The 19,156-nt window shown below is 36.1% G+C and overlaps 1 pseudogene; it reads left to right on the top strand.

The window, feature by feature from the left end:
- The first annotated feature begins 851 nt into the window (after positions 1 to 851).
- On the top strand, positions 852 to 18,064 carry LOC124229149 (olfactory receptor 9G4-like; annotated as a pseudogene).
- Positions 18,065 to 19,156: the final 1,092 nt, after the last annotated feature.

Below are 19,156 nucleotides of genomic sequence, written 5' to 3'. Positions count from 1 at the left end.
TTGACCTATTCATTATTCATTATCAATCAATAACACTATTTTAAGCATTGTCATACCAATGTATAGACTTCAAATATTTAATTTACTATTTGCTGTTGTAAAAGATGCAACCTGCCCCATATCTTATTTTCCCTGGTTTTACACCTGAGCTCCCATGCCACAGATTTTTCCCTTGATGAGGTGTTTCTAAGGGGTCTTAGGAGGTTCTGGGCCTGTGGATCTTCTGGTGGGGAAGACTGTGCAGTGAAGCAAAGGGAAAAGAGCAGAAGGGGGAATCAAGAGTGGGCTAGAGAAGTCAAATGTGTTACAATTTTTATGTAATTTTGTTTCGTAAAATTGAGATCTAAATAATATTCTAGAAAATGTGTAAGTTGGTATGTGGGAAGCCTACGTGCATGAGAACCACTGACAACAATGACAGAGGACCATTAACATTGTCTACACAAGAATAGAATAGTATTGGTATGGGAAGATCACAGGATATGAAGTCAAAGAGCCAAGTTTTAGACATAACTTTGTCACTAACTTTCTGTGCACTCTCCAGAAGCTACCTTGCTTCTAGGACAGCTTCATTTTCCTCATTTATAAAATGGATTTATAACCATTTGTGAGCAATTAAATAGGATTATTTATTAAAGTTAAAATAATATATAAATTTGTTGGCATTTATCACTATTAATCAAAATAACCAGAAATATATAGTCTCTATCGTTAGAAAATTCCCAATCAAATAAAGCATGGCTAATGCATAAATGACTAAAATGCTTGCAGAAATATAATATCCATAAGAAACAAATACATGGTTTGGTGTAGACTCAAATGAAATAAGGAAGAAAACTTCATATTGGTTTATGGCCGTGAATAGTTTCATGGAGGAGGTGATCCTTGAGATTGACAGTGAAGGTAGGATTTGGACATCTAGCAATGATGAGAAGGAAACCAGGTGGAGAGAAGGGCATGAGGATATGACAAAGAAAGGGTCTAATTTAGCTGGGATTTTAAGAAATGTGAAGTAAAGTGGTAGGAGTTATTGATAGAAAAATAAATAGAGTCAGATTATGGCCTAATTAGTTTGTGGAGTTGGGGCATTATTCTTTCCATAGGAAGGCCAACATTTATAACCTGTAGAACTATCCAACTGCAGAGGTGGTTTTGTGTGGGATGGTCAGGAATGAAGAACAACTAGAGGTGAGGGGACCGGGTAGGATCTACTGCAATGGCCTGGTTAAGAATAATAGTGATGACTAAGCAATAATGACAATTGATATGTACTGAGTTCTTACTATGTTCCAGGGATGTTATGGACATTATCTCATTTAATTCTCCACTGCAGGTACTATTATTTAACCTACTGTTACATGTGAAGGAACTGAAACTCAAGAGTTTTAATAACTTGCTCAAGATCAAGAGCTGGTGTTCAAACCAGAGGTGTCCTCGTGCAAGACACATGCCCTTCAATGAAGCAAAGACTTGAATTACAGTCTTTCTTAGAGCTTCTGATCTTTATAAATTAAGTTTGCCAGTTTTTGCTGAGTTGAGATACATTTTTGTTTTGTTTTCTAGGGCAAGGGATCAAACCCCAAGAAGACAGGATCCAAAGAACATTATTGTTGGAAAGTGGCCCTCCCAACTTACATCAATTTACAAAGGTATTGCCCTTCCCCAGCGTCAGTCCTTCTTTGCTACCTGACCTGGATCAGGGCCCAGGAGCTAACTTTCACAGCTGAACAGAAATTATAATCTAGGAAATTTTGTTATTTAAAATCGCCTTGATTGATTAGTTCCTCTGAAACTTGTTTATAAGTAGGACAAAAATTTCTCTCAATTTTAGTAATTGCCCATCCCCCAGCACCCAATCAATGTTAATGATGCCCAAGTCATCTTGTTAGAAAGAGGATCAGTAACCATGTTGGGCCTCGGGGCCTCAGTCTCATACAGGCAAGAATAGTTTAAATTGTCATTTTGCTGTAATAGATTCTCTGAAGAATTAACTACTGATTTCTCAGGCTTCAAACTCCTATATGGTTTTTTTTGAGTCACAGAAATGTTAGAAGTGAAAACTACCTTAGAAATGATCTAAAATGAGCCCTTTCTTTGTCAAGTGAGAAAACTAATAAGTGGAGTTAGAAATTAATCTGCTCAAGGTCCTAGAGTTAGAAGCACAACCATGTTAAGAACCTGGTCCTCCTGATATTTAGGGCAATTACTCCTTGTAGGGTACCATTATACCTGCTCATAAAAAATGGAAAGAAAGAAGGACAGAAAGAGAGAAGGATATGAAGACGAAAAGAAAGCTCAAATAGCTATAACACTAAAAGAGAATAATAAACATTTTATGATTAACTCATGACTATTCCCCAAGGACCTTCCATTAAAAAAATAATAAATAAGACAATTTTGTTCTTGTGGGATTTTAGAAATTTGTGATAGAGAAGTGCAGAATATTTTTTTGAAAAGAGAGTCAGGGCTTCCTGGTACATTCTGATGAAGTCAGTAAGGGGAAGGAAACAGTTCCGAGCACTCAGATAAAAAATGACACTTGCTTTCCTTTTCTCTACCTGGTTACATTTTTTTTTACCAACTTTTAAAACATTTTCCTTGCTTTTTGCTTTGAAATATATTAAATTGGTTTAATCCTCTGAATGGATATAACTATGCCACACACACACACACACACATGCACACAGAATAGAACCAATGCATGGCAGAGCAAACATTTACTAGAAAGGTCCTGAAAAGATAAAATGATAAGTTTGAATAGTTAGATATTACAATGCTAAGGGTTAATGTAAAAATTAAAAGGTTGAAATAAAAAGGCATGTGGAATTATGCAAAACAGTGCTAGGGGAACCCAGTCTTACAGTATATCTAATAATCAACTGAAAGTGAATTAAAGACTTAAATATAAGACCAGAGACATAAAAACTCCTAGAAGATGGCCTGGCCCGGTGGCACAGTGGTTAACTTTGCACGTTCCACTTCTCTGTGGCCCGGGGTTCACCGGCTCGGATCCGGGTTGCAGACATGGCGCCACTTGGCACACCATGCTGTTGTAGGCATCCCACATACAAAGTAGAGGAAGATGGGCATGGATATTAGCTCAGGGCCAGTCTTCTTCAGTGGAAAGAGGAGGATTGGCAGCAGTTAGTTGGGGGCTAATCTTCCTCACACACACACACAAAAACTCCTGGAAGAAAACATAGGGTAAAATATCCTTGACATTGGTCTTCACAATGATTTTTGGTATGACACCAAAAGCACAGAAAACAAAAGCGAAGAACTACATCAAATTAAAAAGCTTTTGCACAGCAAAGGAAACAATCAACATATTTAAAAAGCAACCTATATATTGGGAGAAAATATTTCCAAACCATAGCTCTGCTAAGGAGTGAGTATTCAAAATATATAAGGAACTCAAACAACTAAATAGCAAAAAAGCCAAACAACCTGATTAAAAAATGGGCTAAGAAGTCAAATAGACATTTTTCCAGAGAAGACGCACAAATGGCCAACAGGCATATAAAAAGATTCTCTACATTACTAATCAACAGGGAAAAGCAAATCAAAATCACAGTGAGATGTCACCCCACACCTGTTAGGATGACTACTAGTAAAAAGACAAAAGATAAATTTTGTCGATTATATGGAAAAAAGAGGACCCTTCTGCACTTTTGGTGGAAATGTAAATTGTTACAGGCATTATGGAAAACAGTCTGGAGTTTCCTCAATAAAAAGAACTACCATATAAGCCAGCAATCCAACTTCTGAGTACATATTCAAAGAAAATTAAATTAGTATCTTGAAGAGATATCTGTGCTCCCATGTTCATTGCAGCATTTTCCACAATAGCCAGGATATGGAAATAATCTAAGTGTTCATTGATGCATGAATGGATAAAGAAACTGTGAGATATATAGTGACAATATGGATGAATCTGGAGGATATTATGCTAAGTGTAATAAGCCAGACTTAGAAAGAAAAATACTGCATGATCTCACTTATATGTAGAACCTAAAAAAGTCAAATTTAATGAAGTAGAGAGTAGAACAGTGGTTACCAGGGGCAAGGAAGGGGGGGAAATGAGAGATGTCAGCCAAAGGATATACAGTTTCTGTTATGTAGGATGAATAAGTTCTAGAAATCTAATGTATGACATGGTGACTGTAGTTAATAATACTTTATTTTATACTGGAAATTTGCTAAGAAAGTAGATCTCAAGAGCTCTCAACAGACGTGCAAAAATGATAATCTTGTGTGGAGATACATATGCTAATTAGCTTGACAATCGTAATCATTTCATTATGTATACATAAAACAAAACATCACATTGTGCACCTTACATATATACAATTTTTAATAAAATAAAATTTTAAAAAGATGTTGAATTTTATTCCTCTGTTTTTTATAATGAAAAATAGACGTAATTTGGTATCTACATTTGGTAATAGTTATACTATTTATTGTTTGGTTTGTGCTTTTATATTGAAAAATAATATACGTTCATGGTAAATATTCCAATAAGGTATGCAAATGTATACACAATAAGAAGCGATCATCACAGTGCAGACCTCCAGTTTTCTCCTCTAACATGGATCAGTATTAATAGTTCCTATGTTTCCTTCTGGAGGATTTTTATCCATTTACAAGCGTAAACACGAATATGTCTTTGAATACGCAGGTAAATAGGAAGAAATTGTACACACTGTTCTGAGTATTGCTTTTTTTGATTTAAATGATAACTGGAGATAATTGTGTTTCAACACATTAGTTAACTAACTCAACAAATATTATTCAAGTGCTACTTTTCTAGATTCTGTGCAGGGGGCTATGCTAAAGTAGGATGTAATACATCAGCGAGCAAAACCACACGTGGACCCAGCCTTCTCTGGGTTTAAGATTTAGGGAAGAGACAGGAAACACATATCTGCAAATGCATGTAAATTTTTCAGCATAGTAAGTGCTACAAAGTAGGGGTTCTTGGTCATGGATATTTTGAAGGATATGGATTCTACAAAAGCATTTAGAGCCACAGAACCTGGTTAACAGAAGGTACTTATTGTTGAGCACATATATGGTTACATTAAACGTGTGTTATTACTTGTACACACACAAGATGGCAAAAACTCTTCAGGAAAGGTGTCTTTTCCCTGCTAAGTGGAAGTTAAAATTTATTTTCTGGTGGTTCATGCATGGATAAATAATTACTTAAGAAAGCAAAAGTCAAACATATCATTCATAAACAATATAATTAATTATATTTCATATATTTACTAAAGATAGGCAAACCATTTTTAATTCTGTATTACACAGTTACATTAATACATGCTTGCTACTAAAAAGAGTCTAAAAGTCTGAAGAATATAGCAGAAAAATGAAAATCCCCTTCAAACTTCCCCTTCATGTTCAAGCTCTTTCAAAGTCAACACTCTTCTCATGAGATAACAACCACACTCTCCTAACTTTTTAAATAAACTTTATATTTTTAAAGCAGTTTGAGTTTCACAGTAAAATTTATTGGAAAGTACAGACATAAGTCCTATTAACAGATTTTTCTCCTTTCCATTTGCCTGCAAAAGATATTGTATTATAATATCTACTTACGTTTCCTTTTTCCATAATTAAATTATCTTCCTTGAAGGTAGGTGCTACATTTTTGTTTGTTTTTGACTTTTAACAATTGGAATGCCTGTTTAGTTGTTGGATTTTGAATATATATTTGTTTGATTTTTAAATGAGTCACCAAAACAATTTTAGTCAGGCTGGGCTAGACTAAATTACTTTTCAAGTTCTGGGGCGCATCATCTTTCTGCTAATTGGTGACTTGGAGGGGCAATTTTCTTCCTTCTTTTGGCATCATCATCGCCAAACATGGCCACCATGGTTTGGCAGAAGGGGAAGAGAGAGGATGGATGATATGGATGACTATACATAGGATTTTATTGGGTACTTATATTCCCAGAAATAGAAATAGTGTACATCACTCTTGCTATATCCCATTGGCCAGAATGTAGTCACATGATCCTGGCTTAGCTACTAAGTGGACTGGGAAATGTAATCTTTCTGTGTGTCCAGAAGAGTGAATGGGCTTGATGAACATCTTTCCTGTCTATATTTAGTACAGGGTAAATGTCTTGAGAAGAGGGACAATTTTTTCTCTTTAAGATAAAATTAAATGGAAGGACAAACTATTACCCTACAAATGTTTGCTTACATTGATGCTATTATCACACAGTTCATAATCACTCTGCTCTGATTTGAAATTCTTTCATATGAAGAACAGTAATTCTTAATTTAGGATGTCTTCTTTCTTTTGTTGTCACAATATCAATATAAAACGTTGGTATACCCTTACTTACTTCCTTCTCTTGGCAATGTTTTCATAAGATTTTACCTAAACTTCTTCTTAAAATGAGAATTGACTTTAATGTTTGGCTGACAATTCTTTTCAGCAGTCAAATTTAGAAGGTGAGAGTTCTAAGATACTCTAAAGGAAATTTCACCTAGTTTACCCTTTCTTGCCCAAATTTCTTTGGTAAGATCCATTGCAGGAAGTGTCAACATCACTCTAAAAGACTTTCATTTTGAAGGATACAAACCTGAAACCTGTAGACCAGTGGTTCTGAACCATGGACTCTACTGAAAATCTAATAGACTCTCTTGAACACATAAGCACAGAAGCAAGATTTCTCCTGAGCATTTTCAGGGGGAAATCTTGTACCCTTTGAAGCCCATCTATGTTCTTCTTGGTAAAGAATGGACCCACATTTAGAACTCCTGCTCCAGTATAGGTAGAGAAAACCATTTGGATGAAAAAAGGGGATAAAAGACCGAGTTCTAGAGCACCTACAACACACAGCATGTATTTCTAGGATTTCGGATTATACTGGTTCTGCCATGAACTCTCTTCATGGTCTTGGGCAAGTCTTTCAAGTACTCACAATCACATTAAGCAATTGCTTTGCTCTGTAGTCATAAAAACCTGAACTAGAAGCAGCACAAGGACTCTCTATGTTGTTCACTGTTGGATCTCTGGTGATTAGCACATAATTGAATAAATTGTCCATAGTCACTGTTCAATAAATGTTTGGCCTGTGGGCCAAATGGGACTTGAAATCTTTCTATTTGATTCTATTTCTGATGTGATCTAAAACAGCATCATAAAAAAAAAAGTTGGCCAAAAATAATTTCCTTTGTTCATTCACTCATCTATGAACATTGAGAATGTCCTCCTTCTACTACAATAAACTGGCCTCTGGCCCCTGGTGCCTGACACAGTTGACCAAGTGGCTCGGCCCTCTTGTATTTCCTATGTGGTCCCTAGCAATCCTAGGTGCTCTATGATGTCCTCTGCCTCTTGCCTTACATTAATTCCTGCTCCATCCTGTGCTTCAAGAGTGGGCATGCATGGATGAGCACTGGGAGGGTTGAATTCAGGAAGAGGTCCCCAATCTCATCTGGAGTTGTGGCACACTCTTTCTAAGTCACAGTATAGCAGTGACCTGTAGGATTTATATAGAATCAAATACACCGCACTTGGTCTGACATAGTATTCATTTTATTTCCAAGACTCAGTTATGAATCCTTGAGTATTCCATCAAAAGGCAATCTTCTTTATTGACAAACAAAAAAGCTGTATATATTTAAGATGTACATGATGTTTTGATATACATTTCCTTTGTGAAATAATTATCACAGCCAAGCTAATTAACACATCTATCACTTCACATAGTAACTATTTTTTTGTGAAAGGTAAGAGCACTTAAGATTTACTTTCTTAGCAAGTTTCAAGTTTACAATACAGTATTGTTAACTATATTCAGCATATTCTACATTAGATCCCCAGAATTTATTCAACTTATAACTGAAAGTTTGTACCCTTAAACCAACATCTTCCTCCCCCCCCCCACGGCGACCACCACTGTACTCTCTGCTTCTAGCAGTTTGACTTTCTTCATTCCAGATATGAGTGAGATCCTACAGTATCTTTCTCTCTGAGTCTGGATTATTTCACTTATCAGTATATCCTCTAGGGTTATTCATGTTGTCACAAATAGCAGGATTTCCTTCTTTTTTATGGCTATATATTAATGACTTAACCCATAGTCTTCTACAAATCATCTCTGCCCCCTTGCCCTTGCATTAAGTTTACACAATTAGACTCCCTTTTCCCCAGTGTTGAGTGCTGTGCAAGGAAGCTCCTTGTTCTGTGTGAAATTTGCATTTAAGGGCCCAGATTTGTGTCTTTCTCTATATTCTGTGAAACGACTAGAATTAAAATAAGAACACAGCTTAAGTTCACCTATACACATACCTGTTTTAAATCCTTTAGAAAATGGGGAAGCATATGATTTATTTTAAATCACCAATAACAACAGGAGATAATTTTTTGGAGGGGTGCTAGAGAAGTTGTATTAAGGATAGCTTTCTTCTGTGATTTGCCCCCTCTTGTAAGGTTGGCCTGTGATATGAAAGAGAGCTACTAGGCTGTCTGTTTCATAGTTGCCTCCAGTGTCATCATTTCCACCATGCTTATTCCTGCCCCTGCCTCTTTATTACTGCTGTCGTTTTGAAGATCTGCTCCACACAAAGCCACCTCCACAAGGCTCCTCCACTGTGGCTCTCACTTGACAGCTGTCGCCATGTATTATGGTTCAGTTTTATTCATTTACTCCTGACCAAGTACTAGCTGTGTACTGGAAAGGAGTAAAGTTGTGTTGATGTTTTTCACTGTGGTGATTCCAATGTCGAATCCTTTGATCTGCAGCTTAAGAAATAAAGGCGTTAAAAATGCCCTAAAGAAAATGTTAGATAAAGCAACAATTTCTTAAATGAAAATATTTGGCAAACAACGGCTATATTTTATTTCACAGATTATCTCCTTGCCATTGTTATCAGCCTGTACTCTCAGAAATACATAAAACAAGAAAACAAAAAAATCTTTGGATAATGTTGAAACATCAGTCTGCATCTGTTTTGTTAAGTTGGTACTAATATATTTGAATGTGTTTTTAAAGTAAACGAATCAGGGACATTTGGAAAAACTGCTATGCTGGTCAGCTTGAAATAAAATCTATAAAATTTCTGGGATTATAGAAAGTTGAAAAAGAGCAATTATTTGTATTCTTTTAATTTTCACTTGACAGTTCATAAGTTGCTCATATGTATAATATTGTAATCTTTAAACAGAAATAATAAAATTGATGATGGAATCATTGCCTCATTTAGATGGATTAAATGACTTTATTCAAATCATGTAGTTCAGAGGTGAGAAAATAGGAATGCAAACCAAGAACTTCTCACTCCAAAGGTTCTTACCCCATTTGTTGGGAGACAGAGTCAGTTAGGAGGTCAGAAGTAAAATTTCTACTGTAAAAGTTCTTTGGACCTAATTTATTTTTTCTTTTTGATCCTCATTTCCTGACTTACTGTGATATAAAGATTTCCTTGGCCATAGGTAGAGAAGAAACAAATATCTTTACTAAAGTCAATAAGAGGCTATTCTCCCCTAAAATTAAAGAATTATGTGCCAAAGCGTAGCAGCTGCATGACATAGGCAGAAACGGAGATGTGGATAGAAATAGACAGATAAGAAGAGAAATAGAGAAATTTCAAAAAGCTTCATATCCCTGGAAAGATTCAGAGTGAAAATGTCTACTAGGTGAAGCAATGACTGATAACAATTAGGGTTCTATGAATGTTGATATTTCTTTGGTTGCTCAATGTTGCGTATGAACTAATGAAAAATTGGAGAATATTTCATTATGATGCATCACATTTCCTAATTTTAGTGTTATTTCTACATATAAAATACGGGACTGGGGGCTGGCTCCATCGCCGAGTGGTTAAGTTCACGCGCTCCACTGTGGCGGCCCAGGGTTAGGATCCTGGGTGCAAACACGGCACTGCTCGTCAGGCCACGTTGAGGCAGCGTCCCACATCCCACAACTGGAAGGACCTGCAACTAATGATATACAATTATGTATGGGGGGTTTGGGGAGATAAAGCAGAAAAAAAAAAAGATTGGCAACAGTTGTTAGCACAGGTGCCAATCTTTAAAAAATAGATAATTAAATAAAACTCTTTGAATCAGCTTAAAAAAATAAGTAAATAAAATAAAATATGTGACTGCACCCACATAAAAAAGCCCTAGTGTTAATAAGAAAATATATTAGTTTCCTAGAGCTGTCATAAAAGAATATCACACTGGGTCACAGAAACAACAGAAATTTATTTCTCATGGCTCTGGAGGCTAAAAAGCCAAGATTACAGTGTCAGCAGGGCTACTTTCTTCTGTGGCTTCTTTCCTTGGTTTTCAGATGGCCTCTCTCTTGCTGTATCCTCACATGATCTTTTCACTGTGCACACCTGTCTCTGTTGTGTGTCCAAATTTCCATTTCCTCTTTTTATGAAGGCACCAGTCAGGCTGGTTTAGCGTTCACTCTAACCACCTCATTTTAACTTAATCACCTCTATAAAGGCCCTATCTACAAATTCAGTCACATTCTGAGTTACTGGGCCTTAGGGCTTCAACGTATGAATTCTGGGGAGATACAGTGCACCCCATAACTTCAGGGATTGCCAGGAGTTTCTTGATGAATGAGATAAGGGAGGGTAGCCTAGAAGAGAGAGAAGAGCATATGTCAAGGAAAAAAATTATGAGTGGTATGATATATTCTAGAAAAGTCTAATTAGTAGAACTTTGATTGTGTCATCAGACAAATTTAATGATTCTATTGCAACTTAGATTAAGAGAGTATACTCAATGAAATATTCCTAGTTTCATCTTATCCTAATTCACATATGATATCCATACTCCAAATAAACTCTGATTGAGTCAGTGGAGACTGTAGCACATATTTTTGGGATGCTCTTGGGAAGGAATCCCAAAGGGCTGTTGAGGAAATGCATACACTGGGTCCAAGAGAAAACACCAAAACATCAGAGGAGAGGAAAAAGAGCGTCACTTCCAGGAGTGTCCATCCCTGATCAAGGGTAAGTAAGTGAGATCAGGAGCAGCTAAGTGGTTTGGACTCTCTGTGACCCCAACTGTGATTAGAGGGTATATATAGTCTGACCTGGGTCTCAAAGGATTGTTGTTATGTCAAACACACATACACACACACACACACACACAACTACCCTACATAGGACTCCCACCAATTGTATATGTAACCCTTATGTAGAAATCAAAATTCAGTGTGGTAGTTATGCTGGGTCATCATATATTCATTTACACAGTAGAGAAATCAAGAGAACATAAAAGGCGGCATGCTTTTTCACTCTAGCGGTTATGGTACTCTGTGTTGTCCGAAGTACTAACGGTATTTTACTTCTTTGTACCCATTTTCAGGTGTTAGTTGGACAAATTTTTCTCGAAATTTTAATTATTCTAGTGAAGTAAGCAGGGAACAGAACTTCTAAAGGGGAACACACAACTTGAGAAGTGTTCAATATGGAATGCTTAGCATGATTGGCTCTGACATTTTCTGTGTCTTTTATTTCACATTCACATTTTCATTGCAGTTTATTTCAAATGCAGAACAGATTTTAGTCTATCTTGAAGGTTATGAGTTTAATAATTATGAGTCCTCTCTTTATGTACTCTTCCTTCCTATTAGTAATAACTACACTGAGTCAGGAAAGTCCACGTGAGAGTAGATTAGTCCTGAATAGTTTGAACTAGGTTAGTAGTAGACAATACTTTGGGAAAAATAGGTTCAAGATAAAAAGGTAATTATCCATTTATTTATTCTGTAAATATCATTCAGTGTGAATTAGTTATTAGAAATGTTCTATATACTGAGATACAGCACTAAACAAAACAAAAAATCTCTTTGCTCCATGGTTAATGCATTCTGGTAGGCAAAAGTGGACAATAAACTTAATAGACAGGAGTTAGACAATGGCAATAGGTCTGGGGAAAAATAGGGCAGAGAGTGAGTAGAAAAAGGAGGATGGGAATTGTTGGTCGGAAGAGGGCATGGAATTTAAAATAGTGATGAGGATGCGTATCAGTCAGAAAACGACATTAAATAAGACTTAAATAAGATGAGAGTGTGAGCCTGGCAAATATCTGGGGGATAGTTTGGCAGCCAGAGGAATAATCAGTTCCAAAATCTTTGATGCTGGGGAAAGGCTTGCATTTTTGAGAAACAGTGAGAAATTCAGCAAAGTTGGAGCAGAATGAATCAAAGGGTGAATCTTAGGAGATACCGAGCTATAGGTAAGGGAGGGCTATCTCTTGGAGGAACTTTGGCACATTGTATTGAATTTGACTTTACCTTAGAATAAATTGGAAGGATTTAGGGTGGTTTAAAGAACAGGCTGAAAGTGACTTGCCTTATTATATTTTTCTGTGAAGGAAAAATACACTGACTGATATATTGAAAATACGCTATAGAGGGACAAGTGTGTAGACCAGTTATAAGGCTATCATAACATTCTTGGCAAAACATAATGATATTTTAGATCAGAGTGGAAGCAGATGAACTGGTGAGAAGTGCTTAGTTTCAGGATATGTTTTATAGGTATGGATGCCAGGATCGCTTGGAAGATTGAAGAGGAGATAAAAGAGAAAGTGGATAGGTTGTTTCCTAATTTGTGTCATGGGAAACTGGAAGAATAGATTTATTACCTGATACAAGAAATGAGCAGATTGATCAAATTTGGGGAGTGAATATTAGGAATTCAGCCCAAACATGCAAAGTTTGAGACATTTATGACTCAGCTCTTATAATTATAGAATGCTAGCACAGAAAATAAACTTAGGTAACTTTTAGAGGTAGAATTTTTAATTGAGAATCATAATGATAAAACCTATGGATAGATTTCTGGGGATTTTTGAACACTCTAAAATTGTGTGTACTTATACATATGTGCAGTTTGGAGGTTGGGGACAAGAATCATTGCCTCTATCACATTCTTTAAAAAGTCTATGATCCCCAAAATTTAAAAGCCATTAAAATTTTAGATAAAGAAACAAAGGAGTACCGTTGTTAGAGAATGTACACAAGTTCACACGATTGATTTTTAGGGAAACAAGAATCAACATGCAAATATTAAATGAAAAGAAAAATGTTCTTGTCTTTGGTAGATTCCATCTCTCTTTTCAACTAAGATGATGATATTTCCCCATGTATCCAAGCATATATGTATATATAAGGATTGTTACTCTATTCTAACACCCCATATCGTTGTAGATGATGTTTCTATTTTTATCTTTATTATGGGTTTTATATCACATGTTAACTTGGTGTCATAGAAGGTGGCTACTGGAAAAGGATCGACCAATTTTTCATGTGTATGAAATTACGTTCCAAAGAGGACCTTTGATACTCTTAAATGCACCCTGGTGATTAGTATCAGGCTGCACCTCTATCACGATTATCCTCGATTCAAGGCCAGTGACCTATGCACTTCTAAGCCTGCCACTTATTTATCAAATTGCATGCGAGTAGGTGACAAAAATATTAACTTTCAGGATTTTAGAAAGATTCTGAAGGACACCACGCTTCTGGATTAAATTATTTCCTTGTAGAAAAGTGGCTTTATTTATTTTTTCCTCAAGCTCAGATTTTATAAATAAATCAGGTATTACTTATTCTTCTGAGAATAAAAATAGTTAACATCAGTTACATATATTTTCTGGACATACTCTGTGTGACGCATTTGATCTACATAGCACTGACATTTTTCTTACCTTATAAAGGTAAATGAATGTGGGCTGAATGTTGTTAAAGACTTTCCCAAGATTGCAGAGCTACCAATGGGTAGAATCATGATTTGAGCACAGGTGTCATTTAAATTGTGCAATTATGTAAGTGTGCCTATGCCAGACCTGTCTCCTCTCAACTGGGCTTGCTCATAGGTTTGTGTTTAGCAGTTAGCTCAGCTGGGGGCTGGATGATGAAGAATGGACCCACTAACATGTCTTGGGGCCAGCTTGCTTTCGGCTGGGGTCACAAACAGAGAGCAAGCAGATGTCTCATTATGCAGCAAGCTAACCGAGGATTATGTACGTTGTGGTGGCAGGATTCCAAAAGTGAGAAGAGAAGTGTGCAAAGACTTTTGAGACCAAGGCTTAGGCATCTGTATGGCAATGCATATGCTGTAAACTCTTGGCCTAAACAAACAAGAACATGGTAGACTCCATGGGTAAAACAATAAAATCTACTTTTGAAATCAAGAAATCAGTAAAGAGTTGTAGCCTTTCTTTTGCTATACTTCTCATACATTATTGGTTTGTGGTTAATTTAACTCTTTCTCTTTCAAATATTAGATATTTCATTCAAAATATAATGTGATGTGGTTGTGATAAAATTATGTTTCACACAGAAGTTAGAATGGTGACTATATCATTCTCTTAACTAAATGTTCTAAAGCTCTCATCAAATTGATTTATCCACTCCTTCCAAGACTTTGTAGTTTCTTGTTTAAAAATAGAGAGGGGATGCTTTCATTACCAACTGGTACTTTGAAAGGATCTTATCTTTAAGAGTTTTCTACTATTTTGAAGTTAAGTTATTATATAAATACACATTACTGGCCAGAAGAGAGGTCGAGACTGAAAATCTTTGAGTCTTGTCTATCAAGATAAGGTCCGGATTTATACAATCCCTAGCAATTCTATCTAGAAGTTTGAACGACTCTCTTTCCTGCCTTTACCCTCTGGCAAAGCTCTCTCAGCAAGTAATAGAGAATTGAAGATTTCAGAATGATTCCAGTTAAGAGGCGACTTTTCCTCCCCTTCAATCCATTCTCTGATCTGAAGCAAAAATAAACTTTAAAAAGGTAAATCTGATGATGTTACTTCCTCATAATATCAATGGCTTCCATTTTTGTTGGTTTGAAGGACAAAATGCTTAATATGGCCTTCCATAAGTCCTGTGAGCTAACTCTTGTGGCTCATCCCTGGTTCTCCTCTCCATCCTAATCTTCATTTAACCTCTTCAGCTCCTTGAACTCGGCAGACTCTCTCAAGGGAGAGTTCTGTTATATGGTCTGTCTTCTCACAGAACTGCTATCCCTTCTCTCATTATGGTGACAATGGGATGGCATCGGGCTCATTTTTCAGGTCTCATTTAAGATATTTTCTTCAGAGAAGAATTTGAGCTTAGGCTAGAAATTTTTAATTATCAGCTATTTGCCTCTTTAGAGGGTAACAGTAGAGGAGTAGTATTTGACTCTGTCCTGATATTTCATTTTTCCCCAAAGTATATTGTATTAAGAATGAACTTAGTAAGTACCAGATATGTTTCCTCGTATAGATAAGTGATAACATAGCAGAGAAAGTTCATAATAACTACCAAGATGGTGGCTGTAACCCATGATTTTATACATTATCAGTATAAAAAACATACATTTTTGCCAAGATAAGTCTATTCAATCTCCATCATATTCTGAAAAAAGTTGTGTTGTACAAATGTATAACAGCATAGCACCATAATTGTGAAGCTCACAGGATGTGTTAGAATATTATGGGAAATCAACATCTGAGTAATATATAGTCTCGTTGAAGTCCTAAATAGATGTGGACAAGTGGTGAGAGAGAGGATTATAAAGGTAAGTTAGAGTCCGTTTATAGAACCTTGTGTGCATGCCTAAAGCATCTGTCCTTTGTGTGCTAATGAGAAAAGATTCATTATATACTAGTACAAAAATGAAATGGTCTTCAGGACTCCAAGCTTCATTTACCACTGTGTCATCAACAAAGTCACATCCTCTCTGAACACCCTCACCTACATTTGAAAGATTAAGATACCTCATCAACTAATAAGTGGGAACAGTAGAACTTGAGGTAGAAAACTTGAATTTGCCTTCTAGTTACAACATTGACTCTGGCTTAGCTCAAAGATAAATGTCTTAAACATGGAAGTAAATCACAATCCTGTTGGTTTTAGCCTTCTCAGACTTCCTTTATACCTAGGGGGAAGGTCGGCCCTAATCCTGTGATGTTTGAAATTAGATACCTCCTCTTAGCTTCTCTCTGACAGGTCTGGAACTTCAACTTTGAAAGATTCATGATGTCTCAATATATCCTTGACACTAAACAATTGGTTCTTCCTAATGTTCAGCATCTACTATATGAAAAATGCCCTCAGCAATGTATGTAACTCTCATATAAACTAGAGAATAGTGCAAAAAACAGTAATGTTTAAAAAAATATTTTTAAAGCTCTTTTTTAATAGGCAAGGAAATTCAGTAGTCACAGGATTATAGGATTGTCTTAGCCAGGAGAATAAGAGAGAAAACAATTCACCTATAAAAGACATAAATGACTTAACAGTGGGAGCATATATCCTTGATAAAGATAATCCTGGGTTAAAATACCAGCTTTGCTGTAGACTAATTATGTGATGTTGAAAATATGTCTTAAACTTAATGAGGATCATGATAGTACTTGCCTTATAAAGTGTGGAAAGTGTTGAGTTAAGTATAGGACTCAGGATACCATCTGTACTCAGTAGTAATATATGCATTTTTCTATTTGTACTAATATTAGCAGTAGTAGCACAGTATATGGGTTTTTGTATAACTACCAACACAATGCCTGACATAAATTCTCAATAATACATGAAGGATACTCAAATTCATTGAACACTCATTACAAACACAACATCAGGATCGGGGTTTTAATACATAGATTATTTACTCAATTAGACAACCTGTCAGGGAGCTTCATTTTTCTCATCTGTTTGAGAAGACTACGGGACTTGTCATGCATTAAACAATTAGTAAGCAAAAGTCCTAATTCCAAAATCAGATTATACTCCAAATGCAGTGGTTCCCAAGTCAAAATCTGAAATTATATCATGCTGGGGGCTGGCCCCATGGCCGAGTGGTTAAGTTCATGTGCCCCACTGTAGGTGGCCTAGTGTTTCGTTGGTTCGGATCCTGGGCGCGGACATGGCACTGCTCATCAAACCACACTGAGGCAGCGTCCCACATGCCACAACTAGAAGGACTCACAACGAAGAATACAGAACTATGTACTGGGGAGCTTTGGGGAGAAAAAGGAAAAAAATAAAATCTTGAAATTATATCATTCTGGATAATAATGGATAAAATACATAAGCCTCTACTAATTGTTGACTTAATTGATACCTTTGTTTATTTCTTCCAATAGAATAATACTAAATGTATTTTTTCTAATAATCTTTATCAGGCTTTCTCCTCTGTTGATATTAAAGTTGGAAATCGCACCATCCTGACTGAATTGATCTTGGTGAGCTTCTCAGCAAATCCCCACGGCAGCTGATTCGTTTGGAATATTTCTGATGCTCTACTTGACAAGCTTGTCAGGGAACATGACCCTGGTTATCTTAATCTGAATTGATTCCCGCCTGCACATGCCTATGTAGTTTTTTATTGGCAATCTGTCTTTTCTGGGTTTCAGGTATACCTCTGTGTATACTCCCCAAATCCTGGCTGTTTGTGTCTCAGAAGATAAATGCATTTCCTTGGCTGGATGTGGAGCCCAGTTTTTACTTTCCTGTGCTGTAACCTACACTGAGTGCTATTTCCTAGCAGCCATGGCCTATAATCGCCATGTGACCATCTGTGACCCATTAATTTATTCTAGTATGATGTCCCATTCTCTCTGTACTGGACTTACTGCTGGCTCCTATGTAGGAGGGTTCTTGAATGTCATAGCCTATCCTACTAAGAATTTATGCCTGAGTTTCTGTGGTAAAAATATCATTGACCACTTCTTCTTTGATGCACCACCATTGGTAAAAATATCTTTTGCAGAAACTCATGTCTATGAAAATGTCCGACTGGGTGTGATGGGCTTCACAGTCTACCATAGCATTCTTACCATCCTGATTTCTTATTTCAACACACTTCTGGAAATCCTAAGGTTACGAACAGCCTCAGGAAGCCACAAGGCCTTCTCCACCTAATCTTGGTCATGCTTTTCTATGGATCCTTGCTCTTCATGTATTCAAGGCCAAGTTCCACCTACTTCCTGGAGAAAGACAAAGTGGCTTCCCTGTTCTACACTGTGGTCAGCCCATTGCTCAACCTTCTCATCAATAACATGAGAAACAAAGATGGCAAATAGGTCTTCTGGAAAGTAATGCAGACCATAAACCCACAGAGATGAAGGTTATCTTTCTGCAGAATGCTCTAAAATTATTTTCCAAACATTTGCTTATACACATATTTGAAAACATCACAATATTTCAGGTAAATTCAACAGACCATACTTAAAACTATGAACCATTGAAGAAACCACTCTTAACTGTTTATTATGATTTTGCTATAATTACATATTTTAAACCTACAATGTTGTGTTATTTAATGTCCCCCAATATGAATACTTTGCAGTACTTGATTTTTTTAAATTTTATCCTCTTGATTGTCTTTGGGAGGTTTGGAAAGAGAAAAGAAGAACTGGATGGCTTTTGTGCGTATAGTTTGACATTAAAGTTTGACAATAAAACTTTGTTGTGTGGAGAAAATATTCAAAATGGTTAAAATGGTGTAAATTTGCTCAAGATTTTTCAAATATTTCTTCATAAAACATTCCCTGCAAATTCCTTCATAAAGCTCTAATTGAGTACATAGAAAGTATCTTTGTAAACCTCCTGCATTCAATATCAATTTACTATTAGGCAAAATCTTTAAGAGTTGTTTAGATTACCAAATAAAACACCAGAAAAATAAAAAACAAAACAAACACTTTCCTAAGGCCATAGAGAAAGATGTGTCTTTAGGATTGTATATTACCATAAAAGAGTGATCTCTTCTACATAGAATGAGTACTCTGCCATCCTGGTTCTCATTCCATAACGCAATGTATTCCCTATGAAACAAAATAACATCAAGAGGATAAAACTGGAACAAACAAATCAACAAGCAAAAACCCACTATATTCTAGACTCAGTGCTCCTTTTGCCACCCCCCCCACCAGAAGATTTTAAGTATGAAGAAACTTAAAGCTCAATATTCAGTATGTGGCAGGTTTAGTTGATATTTTTTTTAATACTTTTTATAACAACACTGCAAATTAAGGATCATTAGTTGCACTTGACAAGTGATTAGTTTGAGCCTAAGAATTTAGAAGTTTGTTACTCAAAGATTATAGCTATTGTAATGAGCCTATTTATAAAATGCACAAATTTAAATTTTAGAACAAATAGTTATAGCCATT

The sequence above is a fragment of the Equus quagga genome, chromosome 17, assembly GCF_021613505.1.
Source record: "Equus quagga isolate Etosha38 chromosome 17, UCLA_HA_Equagga_1.0, whole genome shotgun sequence".
Classification (NCBI taxonomy): Eukaryota; Metazoa; Chordata; class Mammalia; order Perissodactyla; family Equidae; genus Equus; species Equus quagga.
This window is presented reverse-complemented; position numbering and strand designations above follow the sequence as displayed.